At 32.4% G+C, this 16,031-nt stretch overlaps 1 long non-coding RNA gene across 1 annotated transcript; it reads right to left on the bottom strand.

Annotated features, from left to right (window-relative positions):
* Positions 1-10,106: 10,106 nt before the first annotated feature.
* LOC133183526 (uncharacterized) lies at positions 10,107-12,519 on the bottom strand. Its single transcript, XR_009720663.1, has 4 exons — positions 12,437-12,519; positions 11,859-12,062; positions 10,421-10,505; positions 10,107-10,195 (listed from the first exon to the last, which is right to left on the bottom strand). It is a non-coding gene; the product is annotated as an uncharacterized LOC133183526 (long non-coding RNA).
* Positions 12,520-16,031: the final 3,512 nt, after the last annotated feature.

The following is a 16,031-nucleotide window of genomic DNA, read 5'->3' as shown; positions in this document are numbered from 1 at the left end:
CCCTTATGTTTTTTTTCTTTTGCTTGTGTGTTTGTTTTTTATTTCAATAAGATTATACTCTCATTATTCAACACTTCTAGATAGCAACAAATAAATAAATAAATAAAATTACAATAAAAGTAATAGTAATAAATAGAAATGAAAATGGGGATGTAAAATTATAAATTTAAATATCATGCATATTTATTTTAAATTGCATTTTAAAAATAAAAAGATATGCAAGGACCTTAATTCACTGGAATAAATGCGAACATGATGGGTTTTTTTTCCAAAGGCTATTCGGTGGTTGATACGCGATATTACATATGAAATAAGATGCCGTACGTGCATAGAGTCGCATAATCTTGTAAATGAAAACAATTTTTTGTTCCTTAATTACAATATCAAATAAATTATTCAAGGTGTGTGTTACTTCTTACTTTGGCAAGCATTAGATTTACATATACACATTTAAAATTTGTATTTTCATTTTAAAAAATAGTAGTTATAGAAATTTATCACAATATAGTATATTGCATATACTTATTTATTATGCGTATCTATTTAGAATTTGTTTGCCTCGATTATATAGAAATTGAGATTTTTTGAATGAATACCGTTTTTATTTTTCAATCATCTCTTCAGACAGGTTTTCCCTGGAATAAAGCTTTTAAAGTATAAAATATTGATGTGTCTCCTACCATGACATTATTCAGATATTTTAAAACGATTTAACAAAATCAGTATAATAGATTCTTTCTACTAATATTCGATTTTTGACAAGAAAAAACTAAAGGCACATGTCTTTTGTCCGATTTTTCTGCTATTAAACATGTCAGAATCTAATCAACTGCTTGTTACATGAGCAGGTAAAAGTGCAAATAAATGTAAATATGCGAGGAATTAAAATACCGAGATGCAAATGTACTAACAAATTAAAGATTCCTTCATTTTGCTTCAAAATAGTGAAAAGTAAGGAGCTATTAATTCTGTCAAAATATGCAGTCATTGTTACTGTAGAAAATATATTTCCATCCATACTTTAAAGCTCAAATCTTTAAGGAAACAAATTTAAACCACAAAGAAATGAATGCAAGCTTCAAAGCAAGTAAAGATTGGGACTTCTGAAGGTAGAATTAAAATGGTGTAGATAACGCACAATAAAAAAAAAATCTTTGAAACAAATCAAATTTATGAACAGGGCATAAAACATGGACTCCTGGTAATATCAGAGGTAGGATCAGGTGCCTAAGAGGAGTAAGCATCCTTTGTTGACCGGTCACACCCAACGAGGGTCATATAGAATAATTTGTAGTCAAATTTATTTTAAAAACTATTGCCTCAATTTGTATGAAACATGTCAGTCAAAATACGACGCATTGATAGGTTGCATTCACAAACAAGATCATTATAACGACGCGGAATTTGCGAAAAGCCAACTTTAAACGAGGTTTTTGAAAAATCTGTAACATTTACTTATTTCTTAGTAATCTACCACGTTTCGAATCAGTTGGGAGACATAAACGCCATATACAGGTGATAGTGGAATATTACTACATAAATAGGGAAAGTTGACGATGGAAAAGCAGAAGTCATCTCGTTCGTCATACAGTTTTGTTGTTAGTTGGCCATAATCGTATATAGTAAGTAATATCCAAATATGATACAGATGTGACAGATTCTGTCGTATCTTTTATTTTGAGTTCACAGGGATGTATATAACCGAAACAACTTTCCCTTTAGGAAAGCCCTCTTAAGTTGGATAGAATTACATTAAACTTGAAAATTTGTCTATAACTGTTCACATGAGTTATTCGCGGAAACAATCCTTATGAAGAAGAATCTGATGTAAAAATATGAAAATCATTGCTGACCATTTTGTAGTTTGTATTTAGAACAAATACTGGCAACGTTCAGTATACAATTGTATGGAAAAAACATAATTAGTTATTGAAAGGTAACGTAAAAGGTGAAGATAACAAAACAGCGGTCAATCTCATGATCATTAATACAGTAAACAAAACGAAATGTGGACAGGGCAAAAACTCGAACCCATGGAAATGGAGATGGGAACAGATGCATAGGAGGAATATTCATCCTATGTTAACATGTCACACCCGCTGCCATCCTATGTAATGATCAGGTATACGAAGTACTGCATAGTCAATTTCACTATAAAGCAATGACCTAGCAAAGGATATGAAACATGTCATACAAAATTTGACCCAACGATAGGTTGTAGAATGTATGAAAAGCTAACTTTAAAGGGCTTGTTGAAATTCTAGTAACACCAACTTATTTGACAGTAGCTTGCTCTATTTAATAATTTATCGTACTCAGAGCATGTTCCTGCGTTTCGAATCAATTGTGAAACATAAACACTATGTACAGGTGATGTTGGAATATTACTTCATAAAATAAGGGAAGTTGATGATGGAAAAGCTAAAGCCATCCCATTTGTCATAGAGTTTAGTTATTAGATGGTCATTATTGTTTATAGTCAGTAAAACCTCCAATATGAAACACGTGGCAGACTCGAGTTCACTAGAATATATCGACTTGATATATAAATGAAAATAACTATTGTTAATATATCTAAACGACGGGTTGATTGCCACAGCAAAATTTTTCTTCTCATGTAGAATTTTTTTTAAAAATAAATTCAACTTCATAGAAATAAAAAAAAAACAGGTCGGCTAATAAAGAAGCACAATTAATGCCCATCAGACTTTCCAACATATTTTTGGAAGACTTGGTTTCCAAAGACTACATAGATATTGTCAATGAGGAACTCCGGCATCTTTTTAATATCAACTTTAGAGTACTTGTATGTAGAATCAAAATGATTTTTAACAAAGTAATCTTGAAGAGGACCAATCACAAGATACGAAAATTTTCGAGTTCCATTTTTATTCAGGAAGAAGTTGTCTATGATGTCAAAAAGCCTGGGTCTTTAATAGTTTTATAAAGTGTAGAAAAAGTTTTGATGCTATTGATGTTTGAAAAATTTTCAGATTTTAATTTTTTCAAAGTTCTAACGGGCCTCAAACAGTCTGATAATTTTACATATAGAACAGTATTCGGCATATATCCATTACATATAGAATTGTATGAGGCATATATCTTACTTAAAACATTGCTATTTAAATGTCCAAAAGTTACCTGGAGGAGTCCGATAATTACACAATAGGAGTTCAGGCATCAATAGTTTTCTACCTGAAACCATCTAATAAGTAGACAAAAGAAAAGAGAAAGTTTTTTTTCTTTAGACAGTAAAATCAGTGAGTGAACTCTTTTGTTTCAGTCATTCAATGGCAGTCGTTTGGCTTAGCAGGAACTATCGACAGTGGTCAGGTGATGAAGGATTTTTTATGATTCGGAATATTTTTTTATTAAGTGCGTTTGACATTGATACAGATACAGTGTTGGATGATATCTTCAAAATGCATTTAAAGTAAAAATGCGGATTTTTATCTAAAATTTTGATTGGATGATATAATGAAAATCTTGGGTTTTAAAAGTGCGGTCATCGGCGAACAAACCTCGTTAAATGAAGAGATTCGCAGACTGGTTCTTTATCAGAAATGGATTTAAAGTGGCTTATTCACAGTGCTGTATCGAAAACGCTTTGCAAAAAAACGAATGGAAAGTGTTACTTTTGAGGAAGGTTAAAACTTCAGTTTCTTCTTGGATTTGCTATTTTTAACAACTTAATTTCCTCGCGTTCGCTTTCCCTGAATTTTTTCTCCCTAACTTTTTTTTCTTTGGTTTCTGGACATATTAAACCTTGATTTCACTCGAGTTGTTGTTTTTAAACTACTGTCCGATTTTGTTATCACTGCCGTCCGATAATATATTATTGGACTGCTAATTATTATTATCGGACGGCTACAGGTAAATTTTTAGACTGCAAGAACAAAGGCATGACGTCACAGCAATGGTTTAAGAAAACAGACAAACCATTCTCACGAAAACATGACACCTTGTTGCCACTTATGCCACAACGAAAGTATTTAAATTATATTTCATGGGTACATTTAGATACATTCTAATTGCTAAAAATTGCAGAAAACGTTCAGTAATCACTAATGATTTATGTAACATGATCAAACTCAACCAACAACTCAATGAATTTAGTTACCTTTTAATCAAGGAAAATATTATTTGGCTCGCCTTGAATAGTACTTATCTGATAGAACTAAAGTTGAATATCATATATTGATAAAGTTTGATGAAGAAAATAACACTGTTGATATGGTTACGAAGAAGGGAAAATTTTCGATTTTATTAACGTTACAGCAGTGAAAAACCCTATCAGGCAGTTTCTTGCATCCAGTTAGAGATTGTGTGGTAGTAATAAATGAAAGTCAGGTTAGCTGTTCATAAATATCAATCAAAAAAGTTTTGGGAATCTACATACAAGAGTACGTATCCAAGGAAACAGAATATTTTTTTCAGCTTTTTATGCATATTTAATCCACTATTTGGAGATTTTAATTTGAATTTTTTGAAATGTGAAAATTAGGACCACATGAAAATAAACAGAAATAAAGCGGCTATCGTCATTTTTCTGATATCTTTAGTATCACTTCCTATACGGACAATGAAATATAAAGTAAAAATCGTAAGAAATATGTTTTAAAAATTGACAGAAATAGCGACGTCGGCCATCCAATAGGAACGACGTCCAATCATAAAATTACAGTGTATGTTTTAATATGATTAAAAAGAAACCAGAGACAAAATATTTATTTATACAACTTAAAATTATTAGAATATATTTAGTTCCTTGGTGTATACGATTTTTCAACGATATCTACAATTTCAGAAATAGTACAAGAAGTGGAAAACCACTGTTATTTGATGAAAATAGGATATCCCTATTCATGTGTATTTATGGATATAAATGAATTTATGTGATCTAAATACATACAAGATTGTGTTATTTTTATTTATCACTATTTTGTGTCAATTCATGGGTCTTGAGGGGGTTTTTCCGGGTTTTATATTTAAGCGTCATCTAGTTACGGCTATTAGCCTCATCCTTATCAAAATAACTTTCGGCTCCTAAAAGGCAGTTTACAAATTTTACCCACCTCCATCCCTTCATTCCTCCATGCATATTGTTATTGTTGTAGAAAATACATGTACTAGTTTTCCTTTGTATAAGGTGTGGGATATTTTTTGGGCCCCACCTTCTGCTGCATTCTGAAATTGTAAAATTTGTAATCTCATTTGGCATTTGTAATAAATGCTCTATACACACACACCCTCTTTATTATTTGACTTGCTGCAGAACAGAGCTGCAAATGTGCTTCAGGTTCATATGACTTATTGTTCATCAGTTTCAGTATTTAAGAGCACATGAATTTATATTTATAAATCTAGCGCAACGTCGAACTGGGCTTGTGCACAGCTTGTGTATACGAAGTGACGTCTTTATATTGTTAACGCTCGTAAATTATCGTGTATTTTCCTTTGAATTTTAAGAATTAAATCAACCTGAATTTTAAGAATTAAATCAACCTGGTCAATTATGGTCCATACATAACTATTATTGCACAGACCTGGCAGTGTGGCATAATAAAGAAAATGAAGCATGTGTCCATGAACATGTGATAAAAAAATCAATTTCCATATTTTTGACGTTATCATGAAATTAGCTTTAAGTCTGATTGGGCCGTGCAGCTTGCATATACAAAGTATATTTAACTATAACGTTCGTAAAATAGTGTGTTTAATTTTGTTTTAATATTTATAGAGGATATTCAATGTTTTGTTGTTGGATATGGAATTTATTTCACGAATTGGACAGGATTTTTTTTTTTATATTTTCACGTGTGTGAAGCATGAGTGAAAATATTAAAAAATCCTGTCTCACGAGTGAAATAAATTCCATATCCAACTACAAAACCTTGAAATGTTTATTACATTTTCTTTGATTTCTCCTCTTTGCAAATTGCCTCTGTTTTTTCTTAACACAGTATTAAATGCTGTGACCTCACAGCTGAGCGGTTGAGACGTCATAGCTTAGCAATTGTGAGACTGAAAACATTGTCGCATGGATTTTAGCAATATCTTTGTGAGAAAATTTACAGTTTTAGTCTCTATCAAGATGGTTTAGTTGCTATCTCCATCTTATGACATGCCAGAAATCATTTTTACCTTTATTGATATCCTTTCACACTGTGACAGAATATCATTTTGGTATCCTTTCACATTGTAAAATAAATATCTCTTTTATTCAATAAATAAATCACAGTATATCACTATTGAAAATGTAATAAATATATATATATTTACTAAATTATGGTTTAATTAAAACGTTAACGTTATTGTACACGTTTGCTAGTGTGGGCTATGTTAAGAAAATTATAGCTTTTGTCCACGAACTTTATGAGCAACATTCGTATACAGTCTTACAATCGTTCAAAACAAACCTGTCAATAACAGAGCCACACAGCTACATGTACACCGTCCGAATTTTCTCAAAGTAGAGCATAACGTGTATTATATATTAAATTAAAATATGAAATTATGAATCAATTTTTCATTGAGAAAATATGATTTTTTAGAATGAGCCAGAATTCGCCATGGTTCGGACAATATTCACCATGCATCGGATAAACGGCATATTGAACCGGGAAAACGTCCTACCTTTTTCGCGATTTTAAAATAACTGAAATGCTTATAAATTAGTGACTTGAAAATATTTTTATTTTTCATTTGAAAAATTAACTCTCTACTTTAATTTTATTGACTATAACGATGCACAGACGTGGAGAGATTTTAGTTTCATCACATCGCTTAAGGTCTTGCAATGTAATGCCTCGTAATACATCGCATTGGTCTCTGGGGTTATCATACTCATAAATCTTTTAATTTGAAGAAAAAGAGAGAGCCGCTATTAGTTGTCATACATCGATTTTTGCTGAATATGTCGAGTTTATATTTTATTTCCTATGCAAAAACAGCTGCCAGTTTGATATTAGTTATGTTATTTCTATACAAAAAAGGAAGTAGTTATCCATGCAACTGACATTGTCCGATGCATAGTTAATTTGTGTCCAATGCACGGTGAATTGTACATACTGTAAATAAGTCCAACAAAATAAGTAATTGCTTACTTTTAAATGAAATGTCTAGAAATTTTCTAAAAAATTATCAGTCATTTATAAAATTCACCCACGACGGACTCGTTCCTTTGAGGTATAATGAAAAAAAAATCCCCTTTGATTATGTCACATATGACGTCACTTCAAGGCTGTCGTGGTATTTTATCATAACATTTCCCGATCATGACAAGGAGCACACGGCGGGTGTGACCGGTCGGCAGGGGATGCTCACTCCTCCATGGCACCTGATCCCACCTCTGATGTTTGGAGGTCCGTGTTTGCTCTGCTCCTATTTTGTATTGTATAATGGACTTTTGAGCTTGAATACTGTTCGTTATCTCCATATATTTCATGGTACTAAAAAACAACATCAATCATTACAATGTTTAAATGTTCGGCTTTAAGACAGAAACAAGTTAAAACACGGAAACATTCAGGTCCTTTTGAAGTTAATTGCCTATTTAAAGTTTGTTTGTATTAACGGTCCTTAATTGGGAAAAAAACGGATTTGGGGAAAAACCAGTGATGTTAATAAAAGTGAAAATACGGCGAAAGTTTAAATCTTCCTTTTTGAAAGAGTATATGTGAAGCAAAAGGAATTGCCGTTTCAAATGATAATAAACTTGATTCAATACAATAAACAGGTTATAGCGTAGCATAAAACTTAAGGATAAATTAGGCTGTCAAGTCTCAAAAAGTCTCTCAGATTGCGAGTTAAACATATTTTTTGAGTATTGTTTTCCTTTCATGAAATCAAACTTCTTGTTAATTCGTAGCACCATACATGTATTTTTTTCTTCTTCTTTTAAAAAAAAAGATTTTCAGTTTATTATAAATGACCAAAATGTTTTTGCAACATTTAAAAGAAACTCCATGGAAGTGATGTACTAATTAATAAACACATTAATTTGTGTACGTAATAAGGAAAATGTTACAAACACATTTGTAATTGCAGACCATCTTGACCTTGAGAGGTTCAACCAATGATTATAAAAAGCCCAGAAAACACCCCAATTGAAATGCCAATATAGAAGAAAAACAACGAAGCAAAAATAAACATATTTCTAAAAAATTTAAAAATCCAAAAATTATAGAATTCCATATATGACAGCCACCTGATTACAAATGACAGCTGTTCACTACCAATGCTGGAAGATGATATTACTTGTAGGGTGATCTTTAATACAACTTTATTCGCTTCCAGGATTCAGCCCTATTAAATCAACAATAAAGCAACAATCAGAAAAAAGTGAATCATGGAATGTGTATTCGTAGAAAGAAGAGGAAGGAGTGTTTCTCCTTGAAGACAAACACGTGTACCGAATTCAAAAATTTTCCAACGCATAAAATAGCCCAAAAACTATTTCAACCGGGAAGGGGGACACACTGATATAACGACAGGAAAAAAGGCTTTAGGGTTGTTTGAGCAATACATGTATTTTCTTGGCGTGGCGGTTTAAAAAGCCTTTGCTTTGCAATATCCATAATCAGAGATCCGAGCCTATATTCTGGTGTCGAAGAATACAAATATGGACTTTCCTTGACTTTTTCAACTAGACTTTTTAAAACTTTCAAACGGACAGAGTAAAGCTTCGTATATATATATATATATATATATATATATATATATATATATATATATATATATATATATATATATATATATATATATTACATACTGTTTATTTACATAAGGTAGTAGTAAATCAAAAGAGACATTGTGTATAATAGGTTTATTGTAAGACCTGTGTCCATGACTACGCTTTTGGGTATTGTTAAAAAGTCCTATCACATTCATAGTGCTACACTGTGGACTTAAAAGATTCCCAACACAATTGACATTGCCATTGCTATCATATGGAAAAACCGTGCCTAGTTTCCAAATCCAATATTCTTCTCGTTGCCTACTCAATGATGGGCTATTAGTATGATGGTAAATCTTTTCTAGAATTCTAATTCTTATTGACAAAACGGAATGATCAGTTAAAATAAATTGATTGTTGAGAAACCGCTTGCCCCGTTATTAATTTGAAATATATGCCCGATATTCCTTTATCGAGAGAACCCTGGGTTTCACCAACATGGGTACAATCTATTCTGTAGACAACATTAGAAGATTTGCAGTTAAGATTTTTCCAAGTTTTGGTAAAGTAGCTCTGTCCAGTAAGATTACTAGAGAAAGAACAGCTTGTAATCAAAACATTACAGGTTTTACAGTTTTTGACAGAACACCGGGAAATTGAAGACATGGGGTCGGAAAAGGAATCGTCAAATATATCTAATAGAAACTTTACACTCCTTCAATTTGTCGTATGCACTGTTGGATTTACCAAAACTGGGATTAAGAAGACTGCATATATGACATAAGTTTGATATCCCTGAGGATTATTCAAGGGACACCGATTGAACTCTTTGAATCTGTGTCCCTTATAGACTCAAAAGTGTGACACCTTTTCATACTGGGCGACGTGTCTGCGAGTATTATTTCGTTGTACTGTTTGCTACTCATGAATGAATAAATACCGAAAGACAAGTACTAGTATCTTCGTGGACAGACTGTCCACCAGCAGAGTTACATGTCCGATAGTTAAAATGAATACGGATATAACAAACAGACATCAAGCTCAAAAGTCCACTGAAACAAGACAAATCAGGAAAAAAGCAAACAAGGACCTCCAAAATCATTAGGGGTGGGATCAGATGCTATACTGACAGCAGCAAAGATAAATTTACATAAATTGCTTTACAAGAAAGTAAACCGTATTTTTCTGTAAACCGAGATCTCATACGCAGCCACTGATTCTAAAGATTTTTCATTCAGCAAGCTGTTTTTGTAACATAAAAAGATCTGTCCAATTTTCAGAATAACCATCACTTTCTACAGGAAGAAAATATAAAAGGTATTCCTATGTTTTCCTTAAATGACTTAGATGCATGTCCACTAATGATACTTGTCATAACTATAAGAATAGATGGCTGATATACGTTAGATTGAAATAAAAGATCAGATGATTTGGGGGAAAAACTGTGTTTTAATGTTGTTTATTTTTTATATATCACAGACAGTGATAAGAATGAAATCACTTTCACTTCCACCATTCCTACAAAAAAATGAATAGTAAAAATTATATAGTGACAATAAAAAATATTTAAAGCTGGAATTATTGCAAGATTTGTTTGTAATTACTTTATGAGTGAGTATGGTAGTTCCAAACAAATTCTTTTCTTTTTTTTATTTATGACATGCAAGTGTCCGAAAATCAGGATATATGACTTTCATATAAACTGCCTATAGTGTTATGTCAGTTCTTGTTGTATCTACTAACCTTTATCTGGCATCGTTATCAGAAAAAAGATCGTCGCTTGTGGATGAAGCAATCACCATAGGTGAAAAAATTAATAACAAAAGGACTGTAATTAAAAGAAAAAGTTTATAGATTTTTAAATTATTCTTTATTTGAACTCATGTCAGCTATTTTCAATTTCCATATTTTTATCAAATATATATGCAATTCATGCAATTGCTTTCGAATAATATCTACAATACAACAACTCTAAAACCATTTGGTAGAGATGCAAATACAAAGCAAATTTTACAAGATTACATCGGAAAATCTTATATCTAGTATTTCATCAACTCATTTTAAAAATGAATTTACACAGATGAAAAATATAGTATTATTAAGAATTTAATTACCCGATACTGTGTCTTTATTTTCTAAGATAAGTCTTGAAATATAGCTAGATTATTTATTTGGTACACAATTTTACACACGTTTTTCTATAATTTTTTTTTTATCTCTGGGTCTTTTCTTAACAATTTTTAAACTTATTTGTGTGCATTTTAATCTAAAGAAAGGAAGAAAGAAACAAAAATTTGTAAAAAAAAAAAAAAAAAAAAAAAGGAGAGAAGACCCAGGGAGCATAAAAATGAACCTTGTCCGAAAACAATTTATTGTATAAAAGCACCTCATCATTGTCGTTTTAAATCCAACAAGAAATATGTTACGACGATAGCTCAGTGATATGCTTTACCTGTCCATGGTAGTGATGAATAGATGAAATATATGGAGATAACGAAACAAAGTCCATTAAACATTACAAAATAGTGCAGAGCAAACATGGATTTCCAAAACATCAGAGGTGGGATCAGGTGCAATGGAGGAGTGAGCATCCCCTGCCGACCGGTCACACCCGCCGTGTAGATATGTTTTTGGTTCGAACCCCTCGCATGGGGCGTTTATTTTTTTTATCAAGCCACTTGTCAGTTTAATTTTATTTACTGATTTATTAAGATTTTAAGATAGTTCAATTTTGTTTCTGTTACACCGAGAGCGAAAGCAATTCTTCCCACCAACAGAAACTTTCATGCATTTCCATTTGACTATTCCCTATCACCATATATTTCTTTTTAATGATTTATGTTAAGTGTTACTATTTTATCGTAACTGTTAAGATAAGCAGACTTAAATATTACAATTTGACAAGATATTTCAATGCATTAATGCAACATTTTCCTAAATGCGTTTCTTTCCAGCTGTGGTCAGTCGACCATATCGTCTGCTTGACTGGGCATTAAAACTATGAATAATACACACGATTCCTGCAGACCATCTTCTTCTTCTTTTTATCTTTTTATTTTAAATTGTCTGATTAAGTTTTCTTCAAAAATAAGTTTCGTTTTAAATTAACCACAGCCTTTAACAATGCTACATTTATCTTTCACAGACGCAAGCATGTCTTGATATAAGATACTATACGTACTGGCAAGAATGATTGGCAAGATGCCTCCCATAGTTGATCCGGCAAATCCATTATTTCCTCCAAAGAGATTTCCCGATCCACTTCCCTGTGTTGCATAAATAGGCTCATAGAACTGCACCTGGGCTAACTGCACACTGTTACCAAACTGAGCGAATACATTTACGAAAACACCCAGAACAATGACCAATGCAAGTAGAGCCTTCACTTCAAAATCAGAAAAAGGGTTTAAGTATTAGAAAAATGAGTCACATGTTGGTTAGAAAAAATTAAGATGCACACAATTTAAAATAAGTAAATCATAAAATAAATTTGTTTGGTTAGGACGTAATGATAATCTTTTTTTCTAATTATTATTATGTTTTGTTAGACTTACTTATAGTCCAGTAAGAATGAATTGCCTGATAAATAGATCTTTGTTTATATATCTATAGTTTGGTTTAAATATTTTTTATCCTAAAGAATTTATCTTTATTACATGAATAGAAATTTAAGTATTAAGTATTTCCATGTCGTGTTTTCGACAAAAAAATTGGAATATTTCAGCTAAAATTTGGTCATTAAAAAAATAGCCCTCTTACTTTTCCCCTCTGCTATGAAGATCAAATTCCCATTGTAAAATACTGTGAGATGATATTTTATAAAGCTTGAAACCCGACTTTCCCATTTGGAATAATTAACCGAATACCTCAGTTTTATAATTTGTCTTTACACCAAGGATAGTTGCACCTTATCATAATGCATAGAAAAGACGTGTGACATCAATATTAATCTGGCAAGTCTCATATACAAAGAGCCTTCTGATTGGATGAAAAGCTGTTCACAAATTACTTTTTTATATTGTTTTTTATCACGGTATAAATTGGAATTCAGTTTTCTTCTTACTTTCTTACAAGGATCGAGCTCAGAAAATGTCTGACAGAAAACTAGGTAGAAATGTACTTCTTTAAACTATCGCTGTCAAATTCAAGCATTGTATTTGTTGTGTACGGAAGCCGGTAGGTGCCAGGTAGAAAAATATTTTATCTAGCGGCCGCCAGATAAGTTTCTGGCGACCGCCAAATAATTATCTGGATATGAAACAAGGTCCCTATTCGCGATAGAATTTGGAAAGAAAACTGTCACTGCTCAATGGTCATAAGATTCAAATATGTAGACACGCACTGGAAATACCTGGCGTCCAAACATTTGTGAAATACGCTGGAAAGGACGTATTTCAATCAATCAAAAAACCAAATTTATATTTTGGTAGCCTTACTACAACCATTTGTCAGAAATGAATATAAAAACACAGCTGTTGTTCTAGCAAAGAAAACAAGCATTCTGGGAGTATTGCATTAGCAATACTAGTCCCCTACCGGCAAGTGTAATCTGGTTCCGTTCCCGTTAAGAATTGAAAATGCCATTATTCCGTCAAAAATTAATGAAGCGGGACGAAATGCAAACTAATATAATAACTAATCAAGGTAAAGCCTCACACCAAAAATCAGCTCAATATGTACAAGCGTTTAGAAGAAAATTGCGGAAAACCCATAAAAATTGAAAAGGCCGTAATTCCGTCAAAAATTAATGAAGCGGGACGAAATGCAAACTTGATCTATAACTAATCAAGGTAAAGCCACATACCAAAAATCAGCTCAATATGTACAAGCGTTTAGAAGAAAATTGCGGAAAACCCGTAAAATTGAAAGGGCTGTAATTCCGTCAAAAATCGATGAAGCGGAACGAAATGCAAACTTGGTCTGTAACTCATCAAGATACACTCACATACCAAAAATCAGCTCAATATCTGCAAGCGTTTAGGAAAAAAGTGCGGAAAACCAAGTGGGACAGACTGACAGACAGACAGACGGACAGACAGACAGACGGACAGACTCAGAGGAAACCTATAGTCCCCTCCGGTTTCACCGGTAGGGGACTAATAACAACTCAAATGTAGAGTTTTTCCCTCTACAAAAAGCAGTCTGGTTTAAAACAATCCGATAATATAGAATAAAATCTAGTTTATATAACCCAGAAATGTTTACTAAGCCTATTTTATTTGTCTATTTTATAAGAAGAAGGAAATTCTAGCTTATGCCGTCCTTTCGGCATTTAGATAAATCGACGATGTTTAACAAATTATCATTCATACATGTATGTTGACTCCATAAATGCCAGGTCAAATGAAGTAAAAGGAATCACAGAGCAACATCTGTGTCATATTTGGATGTTCTACTGACTATCCACATTAATGGCCAACTAAATATTAAATTATATGACTAACGAGGTGATTTATGCTTCCCCAATCTTGTAGTAAGTCTCCCGCGTTGTGCAATGGTTAGAACGTTTGCTCAAGAGTCCAGGCAAGTGGTGGCGGCTTAATATAAGTGAAAATTCTCGAAGGGATGTTAAATAAACGAACGGATTTGACTGTCAATAGGGGATGCTTACTTCTCTTTGGCACCTGACCCCAGCTCTGGTGTTTCCAGGAGTTAGTCTGTTTGCAATCTTCATGATGTGTATTGTATAGATCTTTCAATATGATTGATTGACTTATGTTGTTTTATGTCCCATTCGATATTTTTTCACTCATATAGAGACGTCACCGTATACCGTTGAAGGGCTTCATATTTAGACCTATACTCGGCACTCAGGGCCATTGAGCAGTGAGGATTCTTTATCGTGCCAACGCCTACAGTGACACGGGACCTCGGTTTTTAAGGTCTCATCCGAAAGACCCGTGACTCTCACTTCTTGAGCCCGGCGCTTGGCGAAGGAACACTACCTATGTTTACGTCTTAGGTTTGACTCGGCGCGGCGAACGAGAATCGAACGCCCTACCAATAGGCTACCGTGACCGGTTGTTTTTGTATAGAGGATTTATGAGATTGCTCGCTGTTCGCTAACTTCACCATTTCCTTTGAGTTAAACATCAAAATCACCTTTTGTAGTGGGTATGGATTGCTTTCTCTTTTCTGAGAGCTGATTAATAAGAAATAAATTTTCATTCTTATGCAGATATCTTCGGGAGTATTATGTTGCTCAGTGTTAGGCTTTTCAAATATGTTTCTCAGCGTGCTTTATCAGATGGAATAGAGAATTATTTCAAAATTCAACAAAAGTTAGTATATTATAGAAATGTTATGTTTATATAAACAAATTTAATAAAACAAGAAAAGAATAACGATAAATAAACGTTTGTGTATCGAGATATTGAAGAAAAAAGCTTATAATGATTCAGAAAACTTGAAATATGAATAAATTAATGTAGTTATAAAATAAAAATAAAAAAATAAGACAATCTTGTAAGTTCTGAATGCTCTAAAATTACGCTTTTCAAAGTATAACTTCTTCAGATAGTCTGCCAAACAATTCCTGTTGGCATCTTGAGCTACTCTGTATTGGTACAAGGGTTGACAAACTTACGTTAAATTACACTACAAATTATTTTTCTAAAATTATTCAAAAAAAATAATTACTGTTGTCGTGTGCCTTATTGACAGACATACAAAAAAAGATAAAGACATATTTTTCTACCCTGATCAATCACTTTGACGCGGTATTGTGTAAGAGTCAGACTAACTTATTCATAGGCGATACACAGCACCTTACGAAAAGAAGATGAACAGCCAATCAAATAAGATATGGTTTATACCATAATTAATCATTCTAACAAATAAGAGCTGATGTCAAAGTTCATACAACTCTGTCAAGTATTAGAAGCTTCTCCTCTAACAATCATATCATGTGATGGCCAATAATTAAAAACTTCCGACTGAATATTCCTTCTAAATTATGTATTTTTAACATCGGGATTATTTTAAGTACATAAAAAGCATATTGTGAAATTGTTGTCTATTGTTGGTGGACTCTTGAAGGCCTTTTAGTTATCAAAAGTATTGTATATTTCGAGGAATTATCTGATGATTATTAAATTTTGAAAAATTTCTTTTAGACCAAATCATTAGAAAAAATAGAGACGACTGGCCCATTCTATGTGCAATTATTAGATTTACATTTTCTGGTTCTAAATACATCTTATTTCATGGTGTATATCTCATATCTTATTAAGAAGGACATCCATTTTCAGTACATTTTGGGAAATTCTGTCATGCATTGCATAAAGGGTTTTATATAATACTGTCTTCAATACCTGTAATTGTACTAGCAAAGGTAAATTTATATTTATGAATG

The sequence above is a fragment of the Saccostrea echinata genome, unplaced genomic scaffold, assembly GCF_033153115.1.
Source record: "Saccostrea echinata isolate AGI-Se365-2 ecotype Australia unplaced genomic scaffold, CSIRO_AGI_Sech_v1 ptg000009l, whole genome shotgun sequence".
Taxonomy (NCBI): domain Eukaryota; kingdom Metazoa; phylum Mollusca; class Bivalvia; order Ostreida; family Ostreidae; genus Saccostrea; species Saccostrea echinata.
Note: the sequence above shows the minus strand (reverse complement) of the source record. Positions and strands in the feature narration are given on the sequence as shown.